This window comes from Triturus cristatus, chromosome 7, assembly GCF_964204655.1.
Source record: "Triturus cristatus chromosome 7, aTriCri1.1, whole genome shotgun sequence".
NCBI classification, from domain to species: domain Eukaryota; kingdom Metazoa; phylum Chordata; class Amphibia; order Caudata; family Salamandridae; genus Triturus; species Triturus cristatus.
The window spans coordinates 38,753,930-38,780,314 of NC_140590.1; the positions used below are offsets into that span (position 1 = coordinate 38,753,930).

At 50.5% G+C, this 26,385-nt stretch overlaps 1 protein-coding gene across 8 annotated transcripts in view; it reads left to right on the forward strand.

Annotated features, from left to right (window-relative positions):
* Window positions 1-26,385, forward strand: part of LIPE (lipase E, hormone sensitive type) — a 414,723-nt gene that overhangs the window by 229,208 nt on the left and 159,130 nt on the right. The window lies entirely within an intron of this gene.

The following is a 26,385-nucleotide window of genomic DNA, read 5'->3' on the forward strand; positions in this document are numbered from 1 at the left end:
ATTTTCTTAAAGCAAAACAACATCAAAAAACCACAACCGCAAGGCAACCCGCGATCCAAAGTGACAACACGTGCTCCATAAGCGGGGGATCCAAACCAGCAGCAAAACTCTGAAGAGGGGGACGGGAGTAGATCAGGGACTGGGGGACCGCGCGCCCGCGGCCGAGGGAGGGGGGCCATCTAGGGAGACGGGGCAGGCGAGGCGGCCGGAAGTAGTGGCGGCTCACAAATACCCCCGCGGTAGGCGTTCCAGGGGCCCCAGAGTTTCATCCACGCCCCAGGCTTACCCCTCGCCACATACACCACCTTTTCACGAAACATACACCAATCCATATGCTCTTTCCAGGCCGACACCGCAGGGGGCCTCTGGGATCCCCACAATTGGGCAATATCACGCTTGGCTATCATGTATCCCAGAGTCACCCACCGCGCCTGCGGGACCGAGTAGTCATTTGGTTCCCAGACATTCAGCAAGCATCTCCTCGCTTCAGGCAGCAGCGCGACACGCGTAACCATTCGTAGAACCTCATGCACACCACGCCAGAATCGCTCCACCTTCGGGCACTCCCACAGTATATGCATGAAAGTCGCCAACGCACCACAGCCACGCTTACACATTCCATCACCGGCAAAACCCATACGTAAAAGCCTTGGCCCCGTCACGTAGACCCGGTGAAGGATCTTGAGCTGGACGAAACGAAGGCGGGCCGGGATGGCCACCTCTTTCGGAGAGGCCACCGCGGAAATCCAATCCTCGTCGTCCAGCTCCAGCCCGTCGGCAACCCAAGCCTCGCGGAGACTAGTCAGCAGACACGATCTATCGTTAATCAATTTTTTGTATATGAGGGAGATCGTGCTGTCCGGGACATGGCCATCTAGCACTCTGTCCTCCAGGGGGGAAGACTCCGGAATGGATGCAACATCCGGGAAGACGGAGCCCAGCGCATGGCGGACCTGTAGGTACCGAAAGTACTCACTGCCCTGCAGCTGAAACTCCGCCTGCAGCGTCTCAAAAGTTTTGAATCCCCCCCTCGTCCAGAGATCTCCCACCGTGCTGATTCCGATCGTGTCCCACTTCTCGAAGCCCTTCGACGTCCACAGGGAGCCCAACCTCTCAGATGCATACAGCGGAGACGCTCGGGTCAAACGGTCCTTCCACCCCATAGCTGCATTAGCCGCGTGCCAGACACGCACCATGACACGCGTCGGTCCCGTCAAACGGGAGTCGGGCGCGCCAGAGTAGAGCGCTCGATTATAATCGCCACCGGGCAGAAGCGTCCTGTCCATCTCAAATGCCGGGTTCAAGGCGGGCCCGTAAAGGCCATGATTAATTGCAGCTAGTTGGGAGGCCCAGTAATACCGTTTGATGTCCGGGAGGGCGACCCCTCCATCGTACCACGGGAGCGTCAATTTAGCCAGAGCAATACGCGGCCTCCCGTCCCAGAACAGGCGCCGCTGGAGGCCCTCCACCTCGCGAAAGTAGCGTGCCGGGACCAAGTCCATGGTATTCTGGAGGGCGTAGAGGAAGCGCGGCAGGGACATCATTTTAAATAAGGCCGCTCGGCCGAGCGGCGAGAGCGGCAGACGCCGCCAGCGCACCACGTCCTCCCTCAGACGCTGGAGGGGGGGCAGCAAGTTCCGCTCATAGCGGGCCTCCGGGTCAAGAGTGATATATATACCCAGGTACCGGAAACCCTGGGAGGCAATCTGGATCGGACAGTCCCGTGGCAGGACCGGGGCCTCCCCGGAGAGCACATAGACACAGGATTTCGCCCAGTTGATGACCAGGCCTGAGTTGCGACCGAAGGAGCGCAAAACATCAACCAGGACGATCAGTGACTTGCGCGGGGAGGCGAGATACAAAAGGATATCGTCAGCATAGAGGGACACGCGGTCCTCATGCTCGGGGGTCCAGCGGAGACCACGGATAGAAGGGTGCCACCGCAGCCACTCCGCCAGGGGCTCCATGGCCAGGGCGAACAGGAGAGGCGACAGGGGACAACCCTGTCGCGTGCCCCGCCCCAGCGCGAATGGGGCAGATACTCGCCCATTCACCACCACCTGCGCCAACGGGCCCGAATATAGCAATTTGACCCAGCTGACGAAACCCGGGCCGAACCCAAACTTCGCCAGCATCGCCCAAATATATGGCCATTCGAGCGTATCAAACGCCATGGTGGCGTCCAAGGACGCCAAGATGGCCGGCTCCCGCACAAATGGGACACGCGCGAGCACCCCGTGTAAGCGCCGCAGATTAAGCGCCGTGTTGCGGTGTGGTATAAAGCCCGATTGGTCTTGGTGGACCAAATCGCCCACCACGCCAACCAACCGGTTGGCCAACACCTTGGCGAGGATTTTGGGCTCCGCGTTCAAAAGCGAAATCGGCCTATAGGATGTGACCCGTTCACGGGGCTTCCCCTCCTTGTGGATCACCACAATTGTAGCCAGACGCTGGTCCGGCGGGAGGGAGCCCTGCGAGTGGGCCGCAAGGAACATCGCGCGCAGGTGGGGCGCCAACACATCCGGGCGTAACTTGTATAGCTCAATGGGAATACCATTGGGGCCCATGGCCTTGCCGGATGCAACCGAGCGAATAGCCGAGGCAATTTCGTCCGAGGTGGGAGGGGCGTCCAGCGAATCCCTGTCCTCCACCGTAAGGGAGGGCAGTGCGATGTCCCGAAGCAAGGCATGGGAATCTTCCTCCGAGCAGGGAGAAACCGGGGAGTAGACTTCGCGGAAATAATCCGCGAAGCAGGAGACAATGGCTTCCGGCTCAGTGACGCACACACCATCCACGCTCTCAATCAAAGGCACCACGCGGCTCGCTCTCTCCCTCTTGTCCAACCACGCAATCAATTTGCCAGCCTTGTCACCCACATCATACAATCGCCCCTGCTGCTCTCTACTGAGGCCCCTGGCCGCCTCCGTGACGAGGGCCCGATAGGCCGCCTGCTGTAAATGCAAAACATGCAACTTGGCGTCTGTTACCCCGCTCCCCAGGTCACCCTCCAGTTCTGCAATCTCGGCCTCAACCCGGGTCACCTCCTCCCGCTCGCGCCGCCGGGCATTGGAAATAAAGGAGAGGGCCTCCCCTCTAAGAACCACCTTGAAAGCCTCCCACAGGGAGATGGCAGACGGGACCGACCCCACATTCTCATCGAAATAGCGCTGTAAGGATTTGATCAAGTCGGCACGAATGGTGGGGTCGCGCAAATACCATGCATTGATCGGGGCCACCCTGCCATCCCCCCTCGGGAAGACATCGAAATGCAACAGCAATGGGGAGTGGTCTGAGATACCCCGTGCCAAATGGCGCACCTCCCCCACCCTCCCTGCATGGGCCGCCGGGACAAGGATGTAATCAAGCCGCGAGAGGCTACCATGGGCCCCCGAGTGGAAGGTGTACTGTTGCAATACGGGATGCTTTAAGCGCCAGCAATCCACCAGGCCCAGCGTGTCTAAAAGGCCGGGCAGCCACGCCTGTGCCCGGGGGAGGTCCCTAGGGGGATGGCGATCCATAGACCCAGAGGCAACCGCGTTAAAGTCCCCTCCAACCACCAACAGGCCACCCGGAAGGTCCAGAAGGAGGCGCCCCAGGTCCGCAAATGTAGTGGCTTGTAACCCAGGCGGGACGTACACTGATATAAAGATAAACACTCTACCCTCCATTCGTCCCACCAGAACAGTGTAGCGTCCCCTCTCATCATGGCGCACCTCGTCAATCTCCAACGGGAGCGAGTTCTTGACCATAATACCCACCCCCCGCGAGCCCGAAGTGAAGCCGGAGTGGGCCGCCAAACGATATCCCCGCCGATTCATTGCATGAAAGGTGTTACCTATAAGGTGTGTCTCCTGCAGGAAGACAACATCTGGTGAAATACGTTTTAAATACTGCAGGACCACACCACGCTTAATCCTATCCCCCAGGCCGTTAACATTCCATGACAACACAGTCAAATCCCTACCCCCCATCATACGTCGAAACAATCGGTCGTCCCCCACCGAGCATCTTAAAAACAACAAAACAGTTGCGGGTTTGCCTTGCGGTGCTAACAAACAACACACCCCCCCCACCCCCCGGACCCAACAGAACTCCCCCCTCCCTGCACCCCTGCATGAGCCCAGACAGCCCCCCCAAAGTGCAGTGTGCCTGTCGCCCCATAGCTAAGTACTAACTAGTCCCCCAGAGGAGGAGGGAAGCCCCCAGCAGACCCCACCCGACCTCCATGGGAGGGGAACATACGAAAGCAATATATGGTAAAGGAACAATATCCAGAGCAAGGCCTATACAGTCACCCCTCAATTCTGATCCGGCGGGCCCTCCCCGCCAGCCGCGCCCCCCCCACCCCGATCTCCAGGCAAAGTATCTAACCAGTCCCCAGCCGCCTCGGGCCGGTCGAAGAAGTGCGTACGGCCATCCACCTCCACCCTCAGCTTAGCCGGAAAGAGCATTGAGTACTTGAGGTTTAGGTCCCTTAGGCGACGTTTAATACCAAGAAAGCTCTGTCGCTGCTTCTGGACCGCCGGAGTAAAGTCTGGGTAGAAGTGTACATCCATGTTGTCCAGCCTGACCGGTCCCTGTTGCCTGGAGGTCTGGAGGATGGCATCTCTGTCCCGGAAATTAAAAATCCGGGCAATAAGAGGCCGCGGCGGGGCACCGGTCTTAGGGCGGCCCCCGGGGACCCGGTGGGCACGCTCCACCGCAAAAAGCTTACTCAGCCCCCGGGGCTGGAGATGGGTCAGGATCAATTCTTCCACGAAGAGATCTGCCGCCTCCGCCTCTCGGCCCTCCGGCACACCAATAATGCGAACATTGTTCCTCCGGGCCCGACCCTCGGAATCCTCCAGTCGCCGGTCCATCAGGGCGCTCGCCTGGCCAAGCCGGCGCACCTCCTTCTGGAGGGCCACCACGTCCGTCGTGAGGCTCGTTGTGGTGTGGGCCAGGGAGTCGACTCGGTCGTTTGTTTTTGACAAGTCTGCCCTCACAAGGCCCACATCCACCAGGACCGAGTCAATTTTTTGCGCCAAGGTATCGAAACGCTGGTCCACTGAGGCCTTCATCTCTGCGATGGCGCCCATGACGTCCCGGAGGGTCAGGTCCACCGGTTGGGCAGGTGCCTCCGTCGGGCCCACCAGGGATGACCGCGATGTCTCCGGAGAACCCTTCTGGAGCGTGTAGCGATCCATACTATTGGCCTGGTGCGCCGTGCCACGGCGGGTTGTCTTCATCTTCGCCCGGTCGCCATCTTGTTTGGTGGACATGCTGGCCCTTACACCGTCGTGCCAAGATCTCCAAACGGGCCACCACACCAAATCACGGGTGTCAGGGGGGGGGGGCGGGGGCGACCACCGGGCCGCGGGTCAACCCACCGCCGGCGGGTCAGCCGGGCACCTGGACAAGGCAACACCACCGCACCCCGCTCCGCAGCCCGACCCCGCCTGAAGCAAGGAGGGCGCAAAAGCGAAAGTGAAAGTGCGGGGTACGCGAGTCGCCCAGCCCCGCTCGCCGCTGTTATTCACTTCGTCCCCGGATCGCCCCACTACTCCAATCCGGGGGGCCGGCGAGGAGAAGGCCGCAACCTTCAATCGATGCTCCCACCGGTGTTCGGGGTCCGATTCGAGCCCAAAAAACGGGTGGCGCCTCAGCTCGGGTTCACCGACACAGTCCCCTCAACAAGGACAGGATATCGCCAGGATTAATTCAGGAGGTCGCGGAGGTCCTCGGGAGCCTCGCACCTACGCGGCCATCTTGGTTGCGCGCTAGGCTCCTCCTCTAAGAGTCCGTTTTTGGTCCTCTGCTGGAAACGATGTGGGTGGGATCCTAGGAGACAGTTCCTGCTCCTCTGCTGGAGGTGGTGTGAGTGGGATCCTAGGAGACTGCTCCTGGTCCTCTGCTGGAGGTGGTGTGGGTGGGATCCTAGGAGACTGTTCCTGGTCGCTGGACCTCTGCTGGAGATGGTGTGAGTGGGGTTTCTCTTCTCTTTCTCTAACTAGTAGCCTCTTCCTATTGCCTGCTGCTGTGCTGGAGATATTGTGGGTGGGGTTCTTGCTGTAGCCCTGTGAGACCCGTCATGGCAGCTGCTCCTTTCCAGTTCAGGCCAGAGGCGGGGTTCCTGCTGTAGCCCTGTGAGACTGTTTGTGGCAGCTGCTCCTCTTCAGTTGAGGCCAGAGGCTGGGTTCCTGTTCTCGCTCTGTGAGATTGTTCATGGCAGCTGCTCCTCTTCAGTTGAGGCCAGGGGCGGGGTTCCTGCTGTAGCCATGTGAGACTGTCCATGGCAGCTGCTCCTCTTCAGTTGAGGCCAGGGGCGGAGTTCCTGTTCTCGCTCTGTGAGACTGTCCATGGTAGCTGCTCCTCTCCAGTTGAGGCCAGAGGCGGGGTTCCTGCTGTAGCCCTGTGAGACTGTCCATGGCAGCTGCTCCTCTTCAGTTGAGGTCAGAGGCGGGATTCCTGCTGTAGCCCTGTGAGACTGTCCATGGCAGCTGCTCCTCTTCAGTTGAGGCCAGAGGCTGGGTTCCTGTTCTCGCTCTGTGAGACTGTTCATGGCAGCTGCTCCTCTTCAGTTGAGGCCAGGGGCGGGGTTCCTGCTGTAGCCATGTGAGATTGTCCATGGCAGCTGCTCCTCTTCAGTTGAGGCCAGGGGCGGGGTTCCTGTTCTCGCTCTGTGAGACCTGTCCATGGCAGCTGCTCCTCTCCAGTTGAGGCCAGAGGCGGGGTTCCTGCTGTAGCCCTGTGAGACTGTTAGTGGCAGCTGCTCCTCTTCAGTTGAGGCCAGAGGCAGGGTTCCTGCTGTAGCCCTGTGAGACTGTCCATGGCAGCTGCTCCTCTTCAGTTGAGGCCAGGGGCGGGGTTCCTGTTCTCGCTCTGTGAGGCTGTCCATGGTAGCTGCTCCTCTCCAGTTGAGGCCGGAGGCGGGGTTCCTGCTGTAGCCCTGTGAGACTGTCCATGGCCGCTGCTCCTCTTCAGTTGAGGCCAGAGGCGGGGTTCCAGCTGTAGCAATGTGAGACTGTTAATGTCAGCTGCTCCTCTTCAGTTGAGGCCAGAGGCGGGGTTCCTGCTGTAGCCCTGTGAGACTGTTTGTGGCAGCTGCTCCTCTTCAGTTGAGGCCAGAGGCGGAGTTCCTGATCTCGCCCAAGGAGACTATTCCTGGGGGACTGCTGTCTGCCAGAGAGACCATGAGTGGCGTTCCGGTTCTAGCAATAGGAGGCTGTTCCAGGGGTCTGCTCCTCTGTAGGAGAGGCCGGGCAGTGGGGTTCCTGTTCCTGCTATAAGAAGTACCTGGATGAGCTTCTCCTTCGCTAGAGAGGCCAGGGATGGGGTTTCTAATCTAGCTCTAGTAGAGTATTTTATGGAGGCTTCTCCTCTGATAGAGAGGTCAGGGGTGGGTTCCTAGTCTAGCTCTAGTAGAGTATTTTATGGAGGCTTCTCCTCTGATAGAGAGGTCAGGGGTGGGTTCCTAGTCTAGCTCTAGTAGAGTATTTTATGGAGGCTTCTCCTCTGATAGAGAGGTCAGGGGTGGGTTCCTAGTCTAGCTCTAGTAGAGTATTTCTGGAGGCTGCTCCCCTGATAGAAAGACAAGAGGTGGAGGGGGTCCTAGTTTGGTATAAAAAGCCTATCAACATCTAGTCCTCTTGTTCATACAGAAGAGGGGAGCATTGTCTTTTGATTATTCTATGACTGAAAGAACTTTAGAAAGAAAATATTGATGGCTACAAAGGACCTGGTCATATGGTAACCTTGTGGAGGAATAGATACAAGTCTGAGAAATGCAGCTGCTGACCTTTTGGTAAATATACCTATGGAACGTTTAGAGCAGTTCACTCTCCGTGCACCTGTCAACCTCCCAGTAAAGGTCTAGGTGGAAGACATAAGATTGGGTGCTCTGTGCATTTGCCGTTGGCCTGGTGAAGGCTTAACTGAAAGGGATTAGAGGAATGTATGCATCTGTTGACCTCCTGGTGGCGGTATAGATGGAAGACCTAGAGGAATGCATGCACCTGTCGACCTCCTGGTGGTGGTATAGATGTAAGGCTTAGAGGAATGTATGCACCTTGTGACCTCCTGGTGGTGGTATAGATGTAAGGCTTAGAGGAGTGCATGCTTCATGCACCTCCCATCCTCCTGGTGGCGGTATAGATAGAAGACTTAGATGAGTGCATGCACCTTGTGACATCCTGTTCACAGTACAGAAGGCTTAGCGGAGTGCATGGTCCGTTCACCTTCCATACTCCTATTGGCTAGAAAGAAGGACGGCTTAGAGGATTGCATGCTTTGTGCTCGTGCCATCCTCCTAGTGGCGATCAAGAAGGAAGGCTTAGAGGAGTGCATGCTCTGTGCACATAACCAACCTCCTGGTGGCGAAAAAGAAGGAAGGCTTAGAGGAGTGAATGCTCAGTGCACCTGCCAGCCTCCTGGTGGTGGTATAGATGGAAGACTTAGGGGAGTTAAGGCTCCATGCACCAACCAACCTCCTGGTGGTGATAAAGAAGAAAGGCTTAGAGGAGTTAGTGCTCTGTGCACCTGCCGACCTCCTGGTGGTGGTATCGATATAAGACTAGGAGGGGACCATGTTCTTTGCATCCGTCAAGCCTCCTGGTCGCGTTGCAGAAGGAAAGATTAAAGGAGTGCATGCTCCGTGCACCTGCCAGGCCCCTGGTGGTGGTATAGATGGAAGACTTAGAGGAGTTAATGCTCCGTGCATCTGCCAGGGTCTTGGTGGCGGTATAGTTGGAAGACTTACAGGAGTGCATTCCCTGGCACTTACCAGCCTCCTGGTGGTTGTATAGATGGAAGACTTAGAGGACTGCCTGCACCTGCCGAGCTCCTGGTGGCGGTATAGATGGAAGACTTAGAGGAGTTAATGCTCCATGCACCTACCAACCTCCTGGTGGTGATAAAGAAGAAAGGCTTAGAGGAGTTAATGCTCCGTGCACCTGCCGACCTCCTGGTGGTGGTATCGATGGAAGACTTAGAGGAGACCATGTTCTGTGCCCCTGCCATCCTCCTGGTTCCGGGACAGAAGGAAAGCTTAAAGGAGTGCATGCTCCGTGCACCTGCCAGCCTCTTGGTGATGGTATAAACGAAAGGCTTACGGGAGTGCATGCCCTGGCACTTACCAGCCTCCCGGTGGCGATATAGATGGAAGACTTAGAGGAGTTAATGCTCCGTGCACCTGCCAGCCTCCTGGTGGCGGTATAGATGGAAGACTTAGAGGAGTTAATGCTCCGTGCACCTGCCAGCCTCCTGGTGGTGGTATAGATGGAAGACTTAGAGGAGTTAATGCTCCGTGCACCTGCCAGCCTCCTGGTGGTGGTATAGATGGAAGACTTAGAGGACTGCCTGCACCTGCCGAGCTCCTGGTGGCGGTATAGATGGAAGACTTAGAGGAGTTAATGCTCCATGCACCTACCAACCTCCTGGTGGTGATAAAGAAGAAAGGCTTAGTGGAGTTAATGCTCCGTGCACCTGCCGACCTCCTGGTGGTGGTATCGATGGAAGACTTAGAGGAGACCATGTTCTGTGCCCCTGCCATCCTCCTGGTTGCGGGACAGAAGGAAAGCTTAAAGGAGTGCATGCTTCGTGCACCTGCCAGCCTCTTGGTGGTGGTATAAACGAAAGGCTTACGGGAGTGCATGCCCTGGCACTTACCAGCCTCCCGGTGGCGATATAGATGGAAGACTTAGAGGAGTTAATGCTCCGTGCACCTGCCAGCCTCCTGGTGGCGGTATAGATGGAAGACTCAAAGGAGTGCATGCCCTGTCACCTGCCAGCTTCCTCCTAATGGAGATCGAAGGCAGAAGGCATAGATCAATATGTGTTCCAATAATATAATAGTGCATTGAATGGGGAACACTGATTATCTATGCCAGGGAAGACTGTACCTGCCACTGTGCCTGGACTCAAGCTGGTAGTGCCTGCAAGTGGTCAATAATGAAAGAGAAGGAAGCCTGCAGATTGTTGATCTCCACTCATGGGGGCATGTGCCAGTCTTTTAAGGAAGCCTGCCTCCTTATTGGAGAGTCATACCAAGTGCACAGCTGACATAAGCTCTCCTTAGCCAACTCCCAGATCCACAGCCCAATGGCCAGGAGGCAAGGCAGGTGAGAGAGTTAGATGTTTAACATGTGCACATTCATTTGCTGTGCCATCCAAAGAGGGGAATTCTCTATTCATAATTGTTAAAGACAAAAACCAACAAAGATGTTTTTTGGTTGACAGAATGTTAAGCTCGAACAGAAGAGGGAGAGCATCTGTGGTGAGTGTAGAGCCTGCTGGAGGAGGAAACTTTAAGCAGCCTGTCGTTGGAGTAGGTGTAGAATTGCTGATGACACCATAAACCCCCTATCTCCACCATCACTGAGGGCTGAGTTCAACCTGCTGGGCAGCACCTTTGGATTGTCAATTGACCTTGCCATGCACCCAACCTAGTATGCTACATATGGAGAGGTTCATACTAGAATACGGTATTGTACATTTGTTAGTCTTGTTAAACAGATGCAGGTCTCCTTCAGTAGAACCCCCAGAGTACAACCTTGAACATCTCTTTGTTAATGTTGAAGTCGGGATTGTATGTAGGCCTCGTTGATGGTGCAGTGTGCAAAGAAGCTGTAGTAAGAGCATACATCCCTCTACTTGAGGGATGGACACTGTATGCCGCTATGCAATACGCTTTTGAGGGGCTGCATAAGCATGTTGAATGAAGAAAATGGGGGGACATGTGAACCATGAAAATATGGCCCATCACTGAGAGTCCATCACTGAGAGTCGCTAGTTATCAATTATCAAACAGGTAGGTTGGATTAAACCTTTCTGTCTGCTGAAGTAAGGTGTCCAAGACGCTCAGTGGATGACCAGCTTTGGCTTCATTGAATGCTGGATGAGCACAAGAAGAAGCAGCATTATCGGAAGGCCATTGTATCTGCCCTCATCTTGCGGCTGGTCAAACTTTCCCCGTGGTTCAGCCATTGGTAAAACTGTACAATTTGTTGAGGGCTCTGACCTCTTTTGTTAACAGAAGTTTCTGAAGGTCTTTAAAAGGGCCTAGGAGCAAGTTTTGAACATGGAGGTGTCAGGGACTTAAAGGTAAGAGCACTTCCCTTTCAGGGGACTCTCATCAATAGTCATAAGCAGTGAATATTCCCACCCAGGTGCGGAGTACATTAAGAATATATATATATATACCACTTCAAAGTTCGCGCAGAAACCCCAGCCACTTGCAGCGGCGGGCCCAGACCGGGTCGCGACTCCCAAAAATCCAAACAGATCGTCTCCAGGTTTAAAGAAATGATGTCCAGGCCACTTGCTGGTTGTCAGCGCGTTTTTTATTCTTCAAACGCCCAGTCACTCTTTCGTGTTTCGGAGGGAAACCTCCTTGTTCACGAGTACGAGTGTATGTGTTTGCACAAAGTTTATACAAATCATGTGACACCTTTAGTGATAATTAACGCCCAGTCACTCTTTCGTGTTTCGGAGGGAAACCTCCTTGTTCACGAGTACGAGTGTATGTGTTTGCACAAAGTTTATACAAATCATGTGACACCTTTAGTGATAATAACGGAAAACAGACTTAGTGCTATTGCATACATTTCTGGGGCTAGAAAACAGACTACATAATCCTGTGTCATTTACTTTTTTGGAATTGCGAGTGTTTATCATGTTTTTTTCTCATGTTTTTGCGGCTTGGTTTTAACATTCAACCAAAATTATAACATGTCAGCCACTTGGCGCTGTAACTCAAATTTTGACACCAAATTTTGAACACAAATTTTTAGCATTTTTGCAGTTTCAATGTTCAAAAACTTCATATACCTGTGCATATCATAATATTACCATTGAACAAGTACCAACTGTTCACAATATGTAAATTAATATTGACAGCAACGGCTTCCAGGTTTTGTTATTGCATCTCTCATTCTATTCACAGCGAAATCGCTTTAGATCTGATTTATCAGTCCAATGCCTATAGGCAAATAGGTCAGTTCAACCCCAGTGGGTATAATTTCACGTTTAACCATTATGTGATCCACTCACTCATATCTCCATTATATATACTCCACTTTTGTGGTCTTGTCTTAAATTCTCCTTAAAGTACTCAGCACCGGCCTGTAAGAGTAAAATTAGAAAATAACAAAGGTCAAAAAAAAATATGTTTGTGACTATTTACATACACTATTTCAATAAAAAATATAAAGGAGTTGTAGATGCATACAATATGTTACGTTTACTTACTTAGAAACGGGACAACCCACCCCGTAGTAATGGTCATGGACATACAGTTAAATGGGACTCTCTTAACCCAAGTGTACTGCAAGCGCCTCATCACAATTGTGTCCCTCTGGTTGCAGAGTGTGGTATTTGATGATTAATCTGGACTCCAATCGTCTTAATTCTTGGATCCTATCACCTCCTCGTATTCTTACTGGAACATTGTCCAGGATACAAAACGAGATGAGGCTATTGTTGCTCTCATGGTGAGTGGCAAAATGTCTCGCCACCGGGTATTGTCTATCAAGATTCCTTATGTTCTAGCACTCGTTTCTTCGCTTGGTGTATTGTGCATCCTATATAGTACTTGTCACAGGGGCATCTAAGCGCATACACTGCATACTCAGTGTTACAGGAAAAATGTTTAAGAATTTTAAAGGGTTTACAGTGAGTGGAGAGTTTGACTTCTTTGACATTGTTACTGTACTTGCATGCTTTACATTTACCGCACGTATAAAACCCTTGTACAGTACTTTTTTTTATTCTCTGGTGAGATCAATGTTTTGCAAACCATATCTTTTAGAGATTTAGGTTTACGATAGGTTATTTGAGGATAGTCAAGAATTTCTTGTGCTAGATCTTTATCCGTCTTAAGCACATCCCAAAATTTACTCAGGGCTTTTCCAACCTCCCATGTTTGTTCATTAAAGTTGGTTATAAACCGTACATTCCCTGTCATTTTGGGTTCATCCGTTTTTGGTTTCTCATTCAATAAATCAGCTCTTTCTCTCTCATTCACTTTGTCCAAAGCTCTCTCTATACATTTCATTGTATACCCTCTTTCTTTAAATCTTTCACACATTATTCTACTCTCATTTTCGAAGTCATCAACAGTACTGCAGTTCCGTTTAGCACGGAGAAGCTCACCCAAAGGGATACTCTTGATGAGATTGCCAGGGTGGCAACTGTGGGCATGCAACAGGCTGTTCCCAGCTGTTTCTTTTCTAAAAAGTGCCGTTGTCAATTGGTTATTTCTGATCTCAATCCTTAAATCCAAAAATTCTATTGTTTTGTCATCAATATGGCTGGTAAATTAAAGGTTTAGTGCATTTATGTTAAGTACATTGACAAACTCAATGGCTTCGTTTTTGCTGCATTCCCATATACAGAAAATATCATCAATGTATTGTACCCATGGTTTAACCTTCGTTTTGAATTGATCAAGGGGTCTGACTACTTGCTCCTCCCACCAGCCCAGGTACAAACCTGCAAAGCTGGGGCGAAGCAAGTACCCATCGCAGTTCCAAGGGTTTGATGATAAATTACATCATTAAAGAGAAAAAAGTTTTGTGTTAGACAGGTTTTTATCATATCTAAAATCATTTCTGTATGCATAAAAAAAGATACAGATCTGTTACCTAGAAAATGTCTACACGCTTCAATTCCCTTTTCATGTGGGATACTTGTATAAAGGCTATTGACATCTAATGTCATCAGTAAACAGCCTAGATGCCAATTAGCTTTGTCTATTCTACGTAAGAAGTCACCTGAATCCTTTATGTAAGAAGGGAGTTTCTGTACAAGTGGTTGTAAATAAAAATCTACATACCTAGACGTGTTCTCTAAACAGCTTCCCCTAGAGGACACAATGGGTCTTCCCGGGGGGTTTATCAAATTTTTATGTAGGTTAGGAAGCAAGTAAAGAGCCGGTATTTTGGGATCTTTGCATTTTAAGAAATTGTACTCTTCTAGTTCTAGAAGGCCTCTGTCTTTCCAATCCCATAATCTTTCCTGATAATCCTTGTTGCTTGCTTCATAAAGCTGTTTATTGCTTTTCTCATATTTACTTATATCATTTAACTGAAGCAGACCTTCATTAATGTACATTTCTTTTGAAAGCACAACAATATTTCCTCCCTTATCAGATTTTTTGACTACAATTTGTTTGGCATTTCTAAGGCTTTGTATTGCTTCAATTTGTTTTGCCGTTAAATTATTTCGCCTATTTTTAACATTTCTAGACAGTTTGTCAAACTCATTAATGACTCCCTTCTCAAAAACATCTATTGACTCATTTACAATTTGTGGTAGAAAGATTGATCTTGGTCTGAAACCACTATCAAAGTTGAGATCTAATCTTATGTTCTCATCCATGAGATTCAGAATGGAATCATAATTAGGGCTGGAATCATCATCCAGCTCATGTAATACATGTAATAATTCAACATCACAAATCTGAATGTTGCTTGGTTTTTCTTGATTTTCCATTCTTTGATCTCTAACTTTGGTAGCAAACCACTTTTTCAGTCTGAGTTTATGCGTAAATTGAAATAAATCAATCCGACTTTGTGTATATTCAAAATTAGCTGAGGGACAAAAAGTAAGCCCATAAGAAAGTACCTCAATCTCAGCCTCATTGAGCTTCCTTTTGGAGAGGTTAATAACCGTTTTATTGTCCTTCATTTTGTTTTCTTCTGACCCCTTGTTCTTCTTCCCACAGGGCTTAGTATTTCTTCTCTTGCAGAGGTATTGGACCTGCCGTCGCCACTGCCTCCTCTTCCACGTCCTCTTGGACCTCCCATATTGGTTTTTTTCAGTGTGGCTAATCTGCCTTGTGCCACAAGGGAGAATTCTTTTAAAATTTGTTCTTTTGGTCCCAATGCTTGCGGGCTTATATCGAGGTGCTCCCCATCATCCTCTGGTGTTTCTACTCCAATTGTCTATCTGGTGTGGCTTCCACAATCTGTACTTCAATATCATCCAGAGGTTTTTCTTAATTTTGTTCAGAAGAGACTGTTTTACTGCGCAAGTGGTCATATTTTTTTGCAAAAGTTAATACTTGTCCCTTTTCATAGTCGACTAGATCGCGCAAAAACTTCTTTTGCTTTATTTCTCTAATTTATTTTTCAATCCTTTCAAGCCTGTCCTCCATTTTAGCCATATCCATTTCGAATTCCTCCTTTTCACAGGATAACTTTAAACGTTCAATTAGTTCATCAATTTCTTCAGCAATTTTCTCAACCTCTTTGTTGGCATATTTAACCAGCAGCTTGAGCATAACCATGGAGCATTGATGGCTATTTGTGGCCCATTCATCCAAAAGACCAGGATCTGGTTCGTTGAAGGCAGGTGTAGTATATATTCTGAGTCCTCTTGGGATACGACCAGCTTCAATATACTTTTGCAGGGTAGTAGATTCCCACCACTTGTTCTGTACCGTCTTGAGCAATTTCCACAGTTTGTTCCACATTTCTTTTTTGTCAGGTTCACCACTTGGGTTTCCCGCTGTCTCGACCATACTACTATGTGGTCCCGTTGTCTGAAAGGTAAACATCTTGCTTGCTGCCACACTCCTTTTCATGTTTCTAGACGAGGCCATGATTGTCGATATTATGAGAGGCGCTGTCTGTGTGCGCCCGCGCGGACACCTACGGGGGATTTGAATCGTACACTTGCCGAATCTTACACCCGTTCCGCTTGCCCTTTAAATATTACTTCATTTAATGAAAAGTCTGTCGTTCACTCACCAGTCACAACGTACTGGCTCCGTTCAATTTTTACTTCATACGAAGTCCCGAACTCCCGTATACTGCTGTGATTTCGGTGTGTATTCCACGATTGCTTTTCAATGTTGTTTCGAGGGGCGGGCAGGGGTTATCTCACTATTTAATCACCACTTCAAAGTTCGTATATAAATTAATTTCTCTATAACTAAGAATAATGCAGCCTTAAACAAACAAGGCCAGACAATGTTTCTATGAATTGCAATGTATAAATGAACATATATCTGTTTTTAATCCTCTTAAATACACTTATAGGAACAAAAAACCAGGAAAGCAAAGATACACTCACACAAACTGCAATGTAATAATTAAGGCATTGTTAGCCCATAGGCTGCATTGACACACATAGAACAGAAAGAATAAAACTGGCACCGTGCCTTTAAGGCAGCCTGACCCTTTGCTTCCCATCACGCCTCAGAGGTGACAGTTAGGTCAGTTTTTCTTATCGGCTCCTTCAGGCAGGAACCTGGAATTTGAGCTCCTGTTTTTTTTGCTTTTTGTCGAAAAATTCATCATATCTTTCTGTAGTTCTTTCACTCGACGTCTTTTATCTGTTAGAGTGAGGACTATCATTTGCTGACAGAATTTAGCATTTTTATTCTGTCAGAAATACATTCCTTATTCGATCCTTGCACTTCCTTTGAAAAGAAGAAGGCTAAAACAGACACCCAATGCTGTCTGTATTCTGTGACTTCCTGAAACACATATTCCTGAGAGTTGCCATCATTGAAAAACTTATCCAGACGCTCTCTCCGGGGCAGAGAAAGGATTCATAGGTATGGTCTCTTGGAGATACAGTAATCTGCCGGATCAGAAGGAAGGTCACCTGTGAAGCATAAGAGAAGGAGAACCAGATATACATCTAGAAGGTTATTTCTCATCTGTTCTCCATCAGTGTGAAAACAGCAAAGAAAAGCAGAACGGCTTCACAGGTATCTTCGCCAAGGTTACCACCGCCGTCAACAGTTTTAGCTTCGGCAGTGGCAAGATCCACAGCGTGTCATCACCGGCATTCACCGCCAGCACAAGAGCAGCAACAATTGACATCAGACCAGCTTACTCTGGTGCCCTCAACTTGACGACGGTCGAGGAGCCGTTCTCCGTTGACGTCAACATGGCGATGCTCAATGTAGAGACTGGAATCGCCGCTGGGATCAACCCGGCGACACTCAACGTCCAGGCGAGAATCTCCAGTAACGTCAACCCAGCGACTATCAACGTTGAGACTGGAATCTTTGTTGACGTGACGTTCAACCCCGAGATGGAACTCTCCGTTGGCGTCAGCTCAAAGACGCTAAACACCAAGACACCATCACCGTCGGCTCGCAGGGGATCGACATCAAGACGACCATCTCCTTCCGCGTCTCCTGCCAGGCGTGCGACATCGAGACACTGATCGCCATCGATTACATCACTTCTACCTCCGACTTCGAAGCACAGGGCTCCATCGACGTCATCCCAACAACCCTCGTCGTCAGCCCATGGTGGACTTCAGATTGTGATGCAACGATGCTCAACATCAAGGCACTCGCAAAGGTCAAGATTGATGGGGCATTGTCCCCCACCATCTCCAGTAGTGCAGAGATGCTCGGTGTCCAGGCAGTCACATCCAATGTCGAGCGTAGGCTCAGCATCTAAAGGCCAGCACGTCATCTCAACGTCGACTCCATTGCCAAAACATTCTCCGTACAGAAAAGGACCTTCAACAAGGTCCTCAGTACATGGTTACTACCTGTGCGTCACTGGCAGAACACAGGAACTGGTCAAGTGGCTCAGTCTTGCGACTATTGCAGCCCACTACACCGTTCACCTCTGGCTCAGCTTGTGCAAGCTGTGAACATTTCTCTTCATCATCTGTTCCTTCAGATAAGGAAAGCAGATCCCAAGATTCCTGGGGCAAGAAAGTTTGTGTACCTCAGCTTCCTTTCTAAAAGTGGCCAGCGCATCGGAGCTCTTGGGTCGCTATGACAAGTCCTTATGGGACTCCTTGGAAAGATTCAAGGACAAGCTCCCCAAAAAAGATCAGCGGGATTTTGAGGAGGTTCTTCAGGAAGGAGGCCTACTGGCCAAACAAATGATAAGTACGGCTGCGGATATTGCAACCCTGGCAGCGCATTCCTGTGAGCATGGCATATGCGCTAGGTGCTCCTCTTGGCTCCGGCTCACGCACTTAAACCGGAAGCTCATCAATGCATCCTGAATCTTCCCTTAAATGGTCACTTTCGCTTCGGGTCCCTTACAGATGATGAAATGGCCAAATTGAAGGCTGAACTCGTCACCCTGGAGAAAAATAAAGGTTTCTGTCGCAGATGCAGGCCATATGATCGTAGGCCTTATCATCAGAGGGTTCAAGCCCCTCAATGGTCTCAGCGGCAACATCAACCCAGAGCCCAGTACCAGGGTCACCACTCTGCACGTGACCAGGGAGCAGCGCACCAGTCCTCCAAATCTACAAAGGCCCCAGCAAAACAATAACTAGTCGCTTCCTCCGTTGCCGTTCTCCACTCCTGTAGGGTGAAGTATTGCTAGTCCTCCGCAAGAGTGGTGCAACATTACAAAAGATTAATGGGCATTGAATATGCTGCAAAATGGGTAGTCTCTACGGTTTCGTCAGCCACACTCTGCGATTCCTCCAGCAAAATCTTTCTGCCACCAGCAACAGCTGCTGCATCGAGAAGTTCTCCACTCTGCTACAAAAGTCCACAATAGAGGAAGTTCCTCCGTCTCAAAGAGGAAAGAGAGTGTATTTTTGGTATTTTGTGATACAAAAGGAATGTTCCAAACCGGAGTTCAGGCCAACCATGGACAAGTGCATCCGCAAAGAAAATCTTTGTATGCTTGCTCTTCATCAAATTTATCCTCATCTGCACCAGGGAGACTGGATGTGCTTAATAGACTTACAGGATGTGTATTTCCATGTTCCAATTAACCCAGCACATCGCAAGTTTCTACGCTTCATGGTAGGAGCCAAGCATTACCAATTCAAAGTATTACCCTTCGTGCTAATGTCGGCCCCTCGAGCCTTCACTAAATGCATGGCTGTGATAGCAGCATTCTTACTTCGCCAAGGTCTGTTCATCTACCCTTATCTGGACGACTGGCTGCTAAAGAGTGCTTCTCCACAGCGTGCTCTAGAGCATTTTCAGACATGTCTAACCTTGCTTCAACCACTGGGTCTCCAAGTCAATTTTGCCAAGTCTGTCTCTAAGCCGATGCAAAGGATTCACTATCTCAGTGCAACACTGGACTCCAAGTTAGGAAGAGTGTATCCTTCGAAGGAGAGACTATCATTTATCACTGTAAAGTGCAGCCGTCTTCTCCTCAGTACTCAGCCAATAGTCAGACAAGTTGCCTCTCTCTTGGGGTCGATGACATAGTGTGTCTTCCTAGTCCCCAATGCCAGATTGAGGATGCGTCCTTCGCAGCAGGATCTGAAACACAAATGAGACTAATCTACAGCTCAATGGGACGACAAGATCAGTCTCTCAAAGTTGGCAAGAGCTTCCATTCCATGGTGGACTCTGCACAAGAATCTCCTGGCAGGAGTCCCATTTCACCAAACACTGCCAACACAGACAGTGATCACGGATGCGTCGCTCGAGGGGTGGGAGGCCCACATGGGTTCTCTTCAAATACATTGTCTGTGGTCAACCAAGAAGCAGGCATATCACATCAATATGCTGGAGCTAAGGGTGGTACATCTAGCCCTCAAGGCATTCTATCCCTTCATTCACACCAGCTCCTTGTTGATCTGTAAGCTCCCGATTTTGCCCAGTTCACCCGGAGTCCCGACATTTTCTCGAAGTCCCTGTGTGAATCTGCTATTGTCGTGGGGATGGCGTGTAGATCTCATATGTACAACAGCAGGTCGTCTGCATATAAAGAGACAGTGTGTCTCCCAGTCGAATGCCCCATTTGTCTCCGGCTTTTCGGAGTAGCATCGCTAGTGGCTCCATGGCTAGGGAGAAAAGTAATGGGGACAGGGTGAAACCCTGTCGCGTGCCCCTTCTCACCTGAATAGTGTCCGAGATAAGCCGTCCTATCCGGACTCTGACAGTGGGGCTTCGATAGAGTAATTGGATCATACTCATGTAGTGATCCCCTAACTCGTATTTACGTAATACCGCTGCCAGGTAAGGCCATTCCACGGAATCAAAAGCCTTCTCCAGGTCTAGCACTAGACAGCCAGATCGTCACCATCTATGCAGCGCATATTTCTGTACCCTGAAAAATCTATGGTTATTGAGTGATGTACTATAACACCCTGTGTAGTGCATAGCGATGCCACTGGCGATCTCACCTCATCTTGGCTTATCAACCACATCAGTAATTTGCCTGCTCTGTCCCCCATTTGATGCGTCCGTGCCAAATGTGCTGCGTAGTTGAGGCATCGACGCCGTTCTAATAATCGGGTATGTTCCTCCCTATTCCATGTTAGCAATCCAGCAGAGCCCTCAGCCGCCTCCCTCTCACTAGATTCCAGTTTCTTCTCTATGGTGGTGAGATCTTTCTCCAGCTGTACGCGCATATCTGCCTGTGTTCCCAAGCAGTGTCCTCTTGTGACCACTTTGAAAGCGACCCACTCTAGTAGTGGCATCGAGGCCGTGCCGGCGTTTTCATCAAAGTACTCTGCTATAGTAGTTGCCATAGATCACGGAATGGCGCATCAAGCAGGGTGTCATGTTGTAGGCGCCAGATACGGATCGGCGTCGTGCCTCTTACCCACTCCAGTTCCAGCACGTGTCGGTTATGGTCCGAATGTGTGTGCCCCAGTTAGTGCGACGCGGAGACATTCGATAACAATTCGTCGGAGATCAGGAAGTGGTCTAAGCGTACATGGAGTCCATGCGCTCCTGAGTAGTAGGAGTACATTCTATCCTGTGGATTTCTATGCCTCCATGCATTTGTCAGGTGCCATTGCGTTGCCCAGTTATTTAATGCTTTAATTGCAGCATGTGTGGTTGTGCCAGTTAAGGGGGTAAAGAACGGTCTAGTGAGACATCGAGGACGCTGTTGTAGTCGCCTCCCAACACCATGGGGGTCTCGTGCCGTGCCAGGTGGCCAGCTTGTGTGACATTGTTTCGAAAAAGGGGGCCTGGTCGGAACTTGGCGCATATAATGATGCTATGACCATTGGCCTGCCATCCAATATGCCTTTCACTACCACGTATCGACCCTCTGCATCTATTAAGGAATCCATGATTCGAAAGGGAGTCCCTGGCCGCACCCATATCAAGACTCCTCTAGCAAACGCTGAGTAGCCTGTGGCATAAAGCTGCCCTCTCCTTCTCCTATGCAGCTGCATCACCTCTGACTTAGGCAAGTGTGTCTCCTGGAGGAGGGCTATTTGTATGTGATGCCTTTTGAGGTATTAATAAATGAGATACCTGCACGAGGGACTGTGTATACCTCTCACATTCCAAGTACCTATTCTAATTGGTCCCAAACGGTTAATGTTGTTGTATGAGGCTGTAACAAGCCAACAGCCATGTAGGGTTGGAGCGTTGTTGTTGAGAACGGTTGCAGTTGTCATATCCCCATCGAGCTGAATCCACAATTATCACATCCCAGCTTGTAAAAGATGGCATAAGAAACATAAACTGTATACAAAAATACCAAAAGGGCGAGTGTGCAACAGGCAATCGTCCAAACAATTAGTGGAAGTAACATTTAACCAATGTCTAGGGAGGTTACTTTACGCAGCAAGCTGCAGGTGTCGAGCGATAGGGATTGTGCCTCGGCAGCGTCCCGCCCTCCAGCCAGGTATGTGCGATCCAGAGCCTTACTACGAATATCAGATATGATGTTCCCTTTGGGGCGAAAAATAAAGAAGCCCCCGTACGTTAACACTTAGATTAATTTTAGCTGTGACTCCCGCCTCCCACTTATATCCGTATCTTCGGCTGCAGTTCAATTTTTCTATATTTGTGGGCAAGTAATTTCATAAGGTGGCCTAGCTGCAAACATATGATACTTGTGTGTATGACGTCTCAGCTCTCTTCCTTCCAGACAATGGATTCCAAAAGAAAATGAAAGAAAACGGGTCTAAACAATGTCATCGGAGGTCTGTGGGGTGACCTGGGGTAGTTCGCATGAGTCCTGTGAGGCCGGGAAACAAACTGAGAGTTTGTCGTCACTGGCCTGTCCTTGTTGACTAGAAGTCGAGGCGGTTTCATCTTCTTGTGTCCTGTTGATAACCGCTGCCGCCTGGAGGGCCCTGCGTTGGTCGCTTAGTATCTGGTCCGAGGGTTTGAGAGGCTTAGAATTGTTTCCGTTTCTTCTCTCTGCGACGACGGCCCGAAGAGGCACCGGTGGCAGTTTCTTTTGTGCCAGTGGTCTGGGCTCTGGCACCTGTGGAATCATACATGTCGAGCCAGTCCTCCACCTCCTCTGAAGTACTAAAGAAATGAGTCTTTCTTTTCGCAACTACTCTCAATTTCTCTGGGAACATCAAGGAGTACTTGAGATTATATTGTCGAAGCCGCCTCTTCACTGCCATGTACGAGTAATGTTGTTTCTGTACTTTTTTTTTTTTTTTTTTAAATCTGTTTATTATTTTAAAGCATGGTACATCTCGCCGTCATCTGTGATCGGCGTACAGACAAACATAGAACATTATAACAACATTACAGTTCCGGGCTAATCACAGAACACAAAGTGCGCTGCTAAAATACAACAAACGACTTGCGGCAGGCACGCAGTACCGACCAGCCAGTAGCCACCACCTTGTTGATTTACCTGGGCACAGATGGGGAGCAAACAATATTCAATCAGCCGCATTCAGTGCCGCCTCAGCAAGAAAGCGCCTAAGCGGCTCCCAGATATCCTTGGGTCTGGAGGTGGCGGGCAACTCCTCTGCATACAGTTCTAAGTTTTCCCGACAGTATACCATGTCCGACAACCATCCACACACCTTTGGTTTAGCTGCACTGTCCCATGTAAACAGGGTGCGCCGCTTGGCCAACAGAAGGGCAACCCTCACAAACCTGCCCACCAAACCCTTTAATTGAGGCACGGAGGTCAGCAGACACACCGCGGGTTCGCACGGAAGCTCAGCGCCAGTCATTTTGTGAATGTGATGTAGCACCTCTCTCCAGTACTCAGACACTGGCCCACAGCCCCACGCCAGATGCAGAAAGTCCGCAGCCCCCTGCCTGCACCGTCTGCAACGATCCGACTCCCTCAACCCCATTCTGTGCAGTCTGGACGGGGTGTGGTATATTTGATGTAAGTACTTGAAGTGGATTATACGCAAGTTACCATTAGGGGTGAGGCGGCCCGTTAGCTGACAAATTCGCTCCCAGTCCTCAGTTGATATCTGGGGGACCAGTACAGCATTCCATTTTGCTAAACTACCATCGGGGCCATGAACCGTCTCCTCCTGTACTGCTCTGTATAATTTTGTGATTAGTTTCTTCCTGGACGGGGTCACCAGCAGCAGCTGCAGGGCTTTAAGTGTGGGGGGTTCAGCGGGGAAACAGGGGTAGTGATCTCTCATGGCCCGCCTGAGACGGTGGCAAGTGTACACAAACAGGGGTGTGGGGTTCTGTATGTATGCCAAGTCCCTCTGCTCTAGATAACGGCCCTGTGTGTAAAGGTCCTGCATATGTGTTATACCCGCTTCTTTAAGTGATGTGAGAGGGCCAGCTTCCTGCGCAACTGATAAAGCCGCGTGGTGCACCAATGGCAACGCCGGCGCATATAACGGTAGTCTCTGCGTTCTGCGTCCAATCGCCTGCCAGGCCCCAATAGTCATGTCCAGTGTGTTAATCTCAGTGCGCGGCGTATGCCGGACAGTATGCGTTAGTATACCTCTAAGTGGGGTGGGATGGGCGTCCCCGTCTTCCACCGCCACATGTGGGACAAAGCTATGCGGCCTATACCAAAAATACGCATATTGCGCCTGTGCGCACAGGTAGTATACATAAAAGTCCGGGGCCGCAAAGCCCCCCCTGTCATACGATAAAGTCAACGTTTTCCAGCTAATCCTAGGGTGTTTTCCACCCCAAATTAACCGCAGTAGTTGGGCACGCAGCGTCGCGAAAAAGTGTTGGGTCAGCCTAATCGGAATATTACAATATAAATATAGGAAACGCGGGAGAACAACCATCTTTATCACAGCGATACGATCCGCCAGGGACAAGGGGAGGCGCAGCCATCCGTCCACCTGTTGCACTAGTGCGTCATATGCCCTACCATAGTTTTCCCGGATCACCACCGCGGGATCACGATGGACCCACACCCCGAGATATTTCACTGGTTCCGTCGTCCAAATCAAGGGATACTCCATGTGGGGCTGTGACGTGATCGTCGTAAGCGGTACGACAACCGATTTGTCCCAATTGATCGCAAGCCCGGAGTACAATCCGAATTTAATGTATTCCCGGAGTACCGGAGATAGGTGTGTCTGGGGATCTCTAATGAACAACACCATATCGTCGGCATACATCGATATGCCCACCGGTCGGAGATTGAAATTTAGGGCGGCCGCCCTGTGACATTGCCGAATCTTGCAAGCCAGTGGCTCAAGGGCCAAGGCGAACAGGAGAGGGGACAGAGGGCACCCTTGTCTAGTACCTCGACCAATCCTAAATGGCCCCGACGTGTGGTTACCTACTCGCACCACCGCCGATATGTCAGTGTATAATAGCTGGATCCACCGTAACGTGACCTCTGGGAAACCAATCTTGCGTAATACGCAAAACATATATTGCCATTCTACTGAGTCGAAGGCTTTGGCCGCGTCCAGCATAACAGCGGCTGCCGATAGTTCAGGATTGAGGATATGGAACATGGAGAAAATAGTCCGCAAGTTATGGGAGGTGGACCTTTCCGGTATAAACCCGGACTGATCTGGGAGCACCAGACAGTTCATTAGGGGCTGCATTTTTGCGGCTAGAATCTTAGCTAGTATTTTTGCGTCGAGATTAATCAGCGACAGAGGACGGTAGGAGTCGCAACTGGTCGGTGGTTTATCCTTTTTGAGGAGAGTGATAATCATGGCTTGTCGCAAAGACGGGGGCAGGACGCCGGCCTCATGTGCCTCAGCATACATTTCCAAAATGTGCGGGGCAAGTAGATCAATGTACGCCTTGTAGAATTCGGCCGATAGGCCATCAGGCCCTGGGGCCTTATTGTTGGGAAGAGACATGATGGCGTCGCGGACATCGTGCACGTCTATAGGCAGAGATAAGTATTCCCTATGGGAGTTGGAGAGCCACGCACATGCTATGTCTGATAAGTAGTCCGTCAAGTCCGCCCCGTTTACCTCACCCTGTGTGGTATAGAGCGTCTTGTAGCAGTCCTTAAATTGATCCACTATAGCCTGAGGCCTGAAATGCTCATTACCGGCGGCATCCACTATTTTGTCAATCTGCTGATGGTTTGCCCGAAAATGCAGCTTAGCGGCCAAGTTCCTGCCGGGTCGCCCTCCCTCCCCGTACGCCCTAGCTACGTGCCGCTTACCCCTGTATTTTATTTCCGTGTCGGCCATCTTTTCATATTCCGTAAGCAGTGTTTGAATGCGTGCAAGCACCGCCGTGGATGGCGCTGCGTAATAGTCCCGCTCCAACCCTTCAAGAGTTTTCTCAGTCTTTGCGAGCTGCTCCCTAAGGTCTTTCAGAATGCCGGCGGTGGTACTAATGCAAACCCCCCGAATCGTTACCTTGAACGCCTCCCATAGTGACGCCTGACTAGACACCGAGCCTGTGTTTTCAGTGAAGTAGTTCACGATGGCCTTACTAATAGTGTCTGTGTAGATAGGATCCTGCAGTGCCTCCGCTCGAAAGCGCCAAGTGAAGGGGCGGTGTGGGTTAGTAGGGATTCGCAGATGTAAGTATACCGGGCTGTGATCCGATAGCGTGCGCGGCAGATTGTTGACGCCGATCACCCATCTATTTGCCTCCTCACTCAATAGCCAGTAGTCCAGCCGGGACCAGCTGTTGTGGGCCGGTGTGATGTGCGTACCCATGCAAGCCTGCTCATTCCGCAACCTCCAGACATCCACCAGCCCCATCTCCGCCATAGCTTCACGGACACACTGAGCCACTTTAAGCGTGCGGGCTCCCGCCGGGTTAGACTTGTCAACTTGGGGGTTGAGATGTGTGTTGAGGTCACCTCCCCATAGCACCGCAGCCTCCGGCCAGGAGCGCACCCTAGCAAGCATTTGTGTAAAGGGGAGTGAGTCATCTACTACTGGACCGTATATATTCAGGATCGTAACATAAGTCATGCCCAGCCTGCCCTGCACTGCCGCCCAGCGTCCCTCTGAATCAGTAGCGGTGTGTGTTGGCAGGAATGGGATACCCTTTTTGACCAGTATAATCACTCCCCGCGCATAAGCCGAGTATGAGGAAGCAAGCCGAAACCCCGCCCATCTGTGAGCCATTGTAGCCTCTGTATGTTTAGTGAGATGCGTCTCCTGCAGTAGTGCAATCTGAATGTTGTGCCTGTCCAAGTAGTGTAACACTTGACGTATTTTTTTTGGGGTGTTAAGCCCACGGACATTCCAAGTCAGGCATCGGCAGTCGTCACCCATTGTCTGTATGCACCAGCACAGTTCCAGAGCCAACCGCCACACCACGCTCCGCATCACAACACGCATCTCGCTGCATCTTCTCAG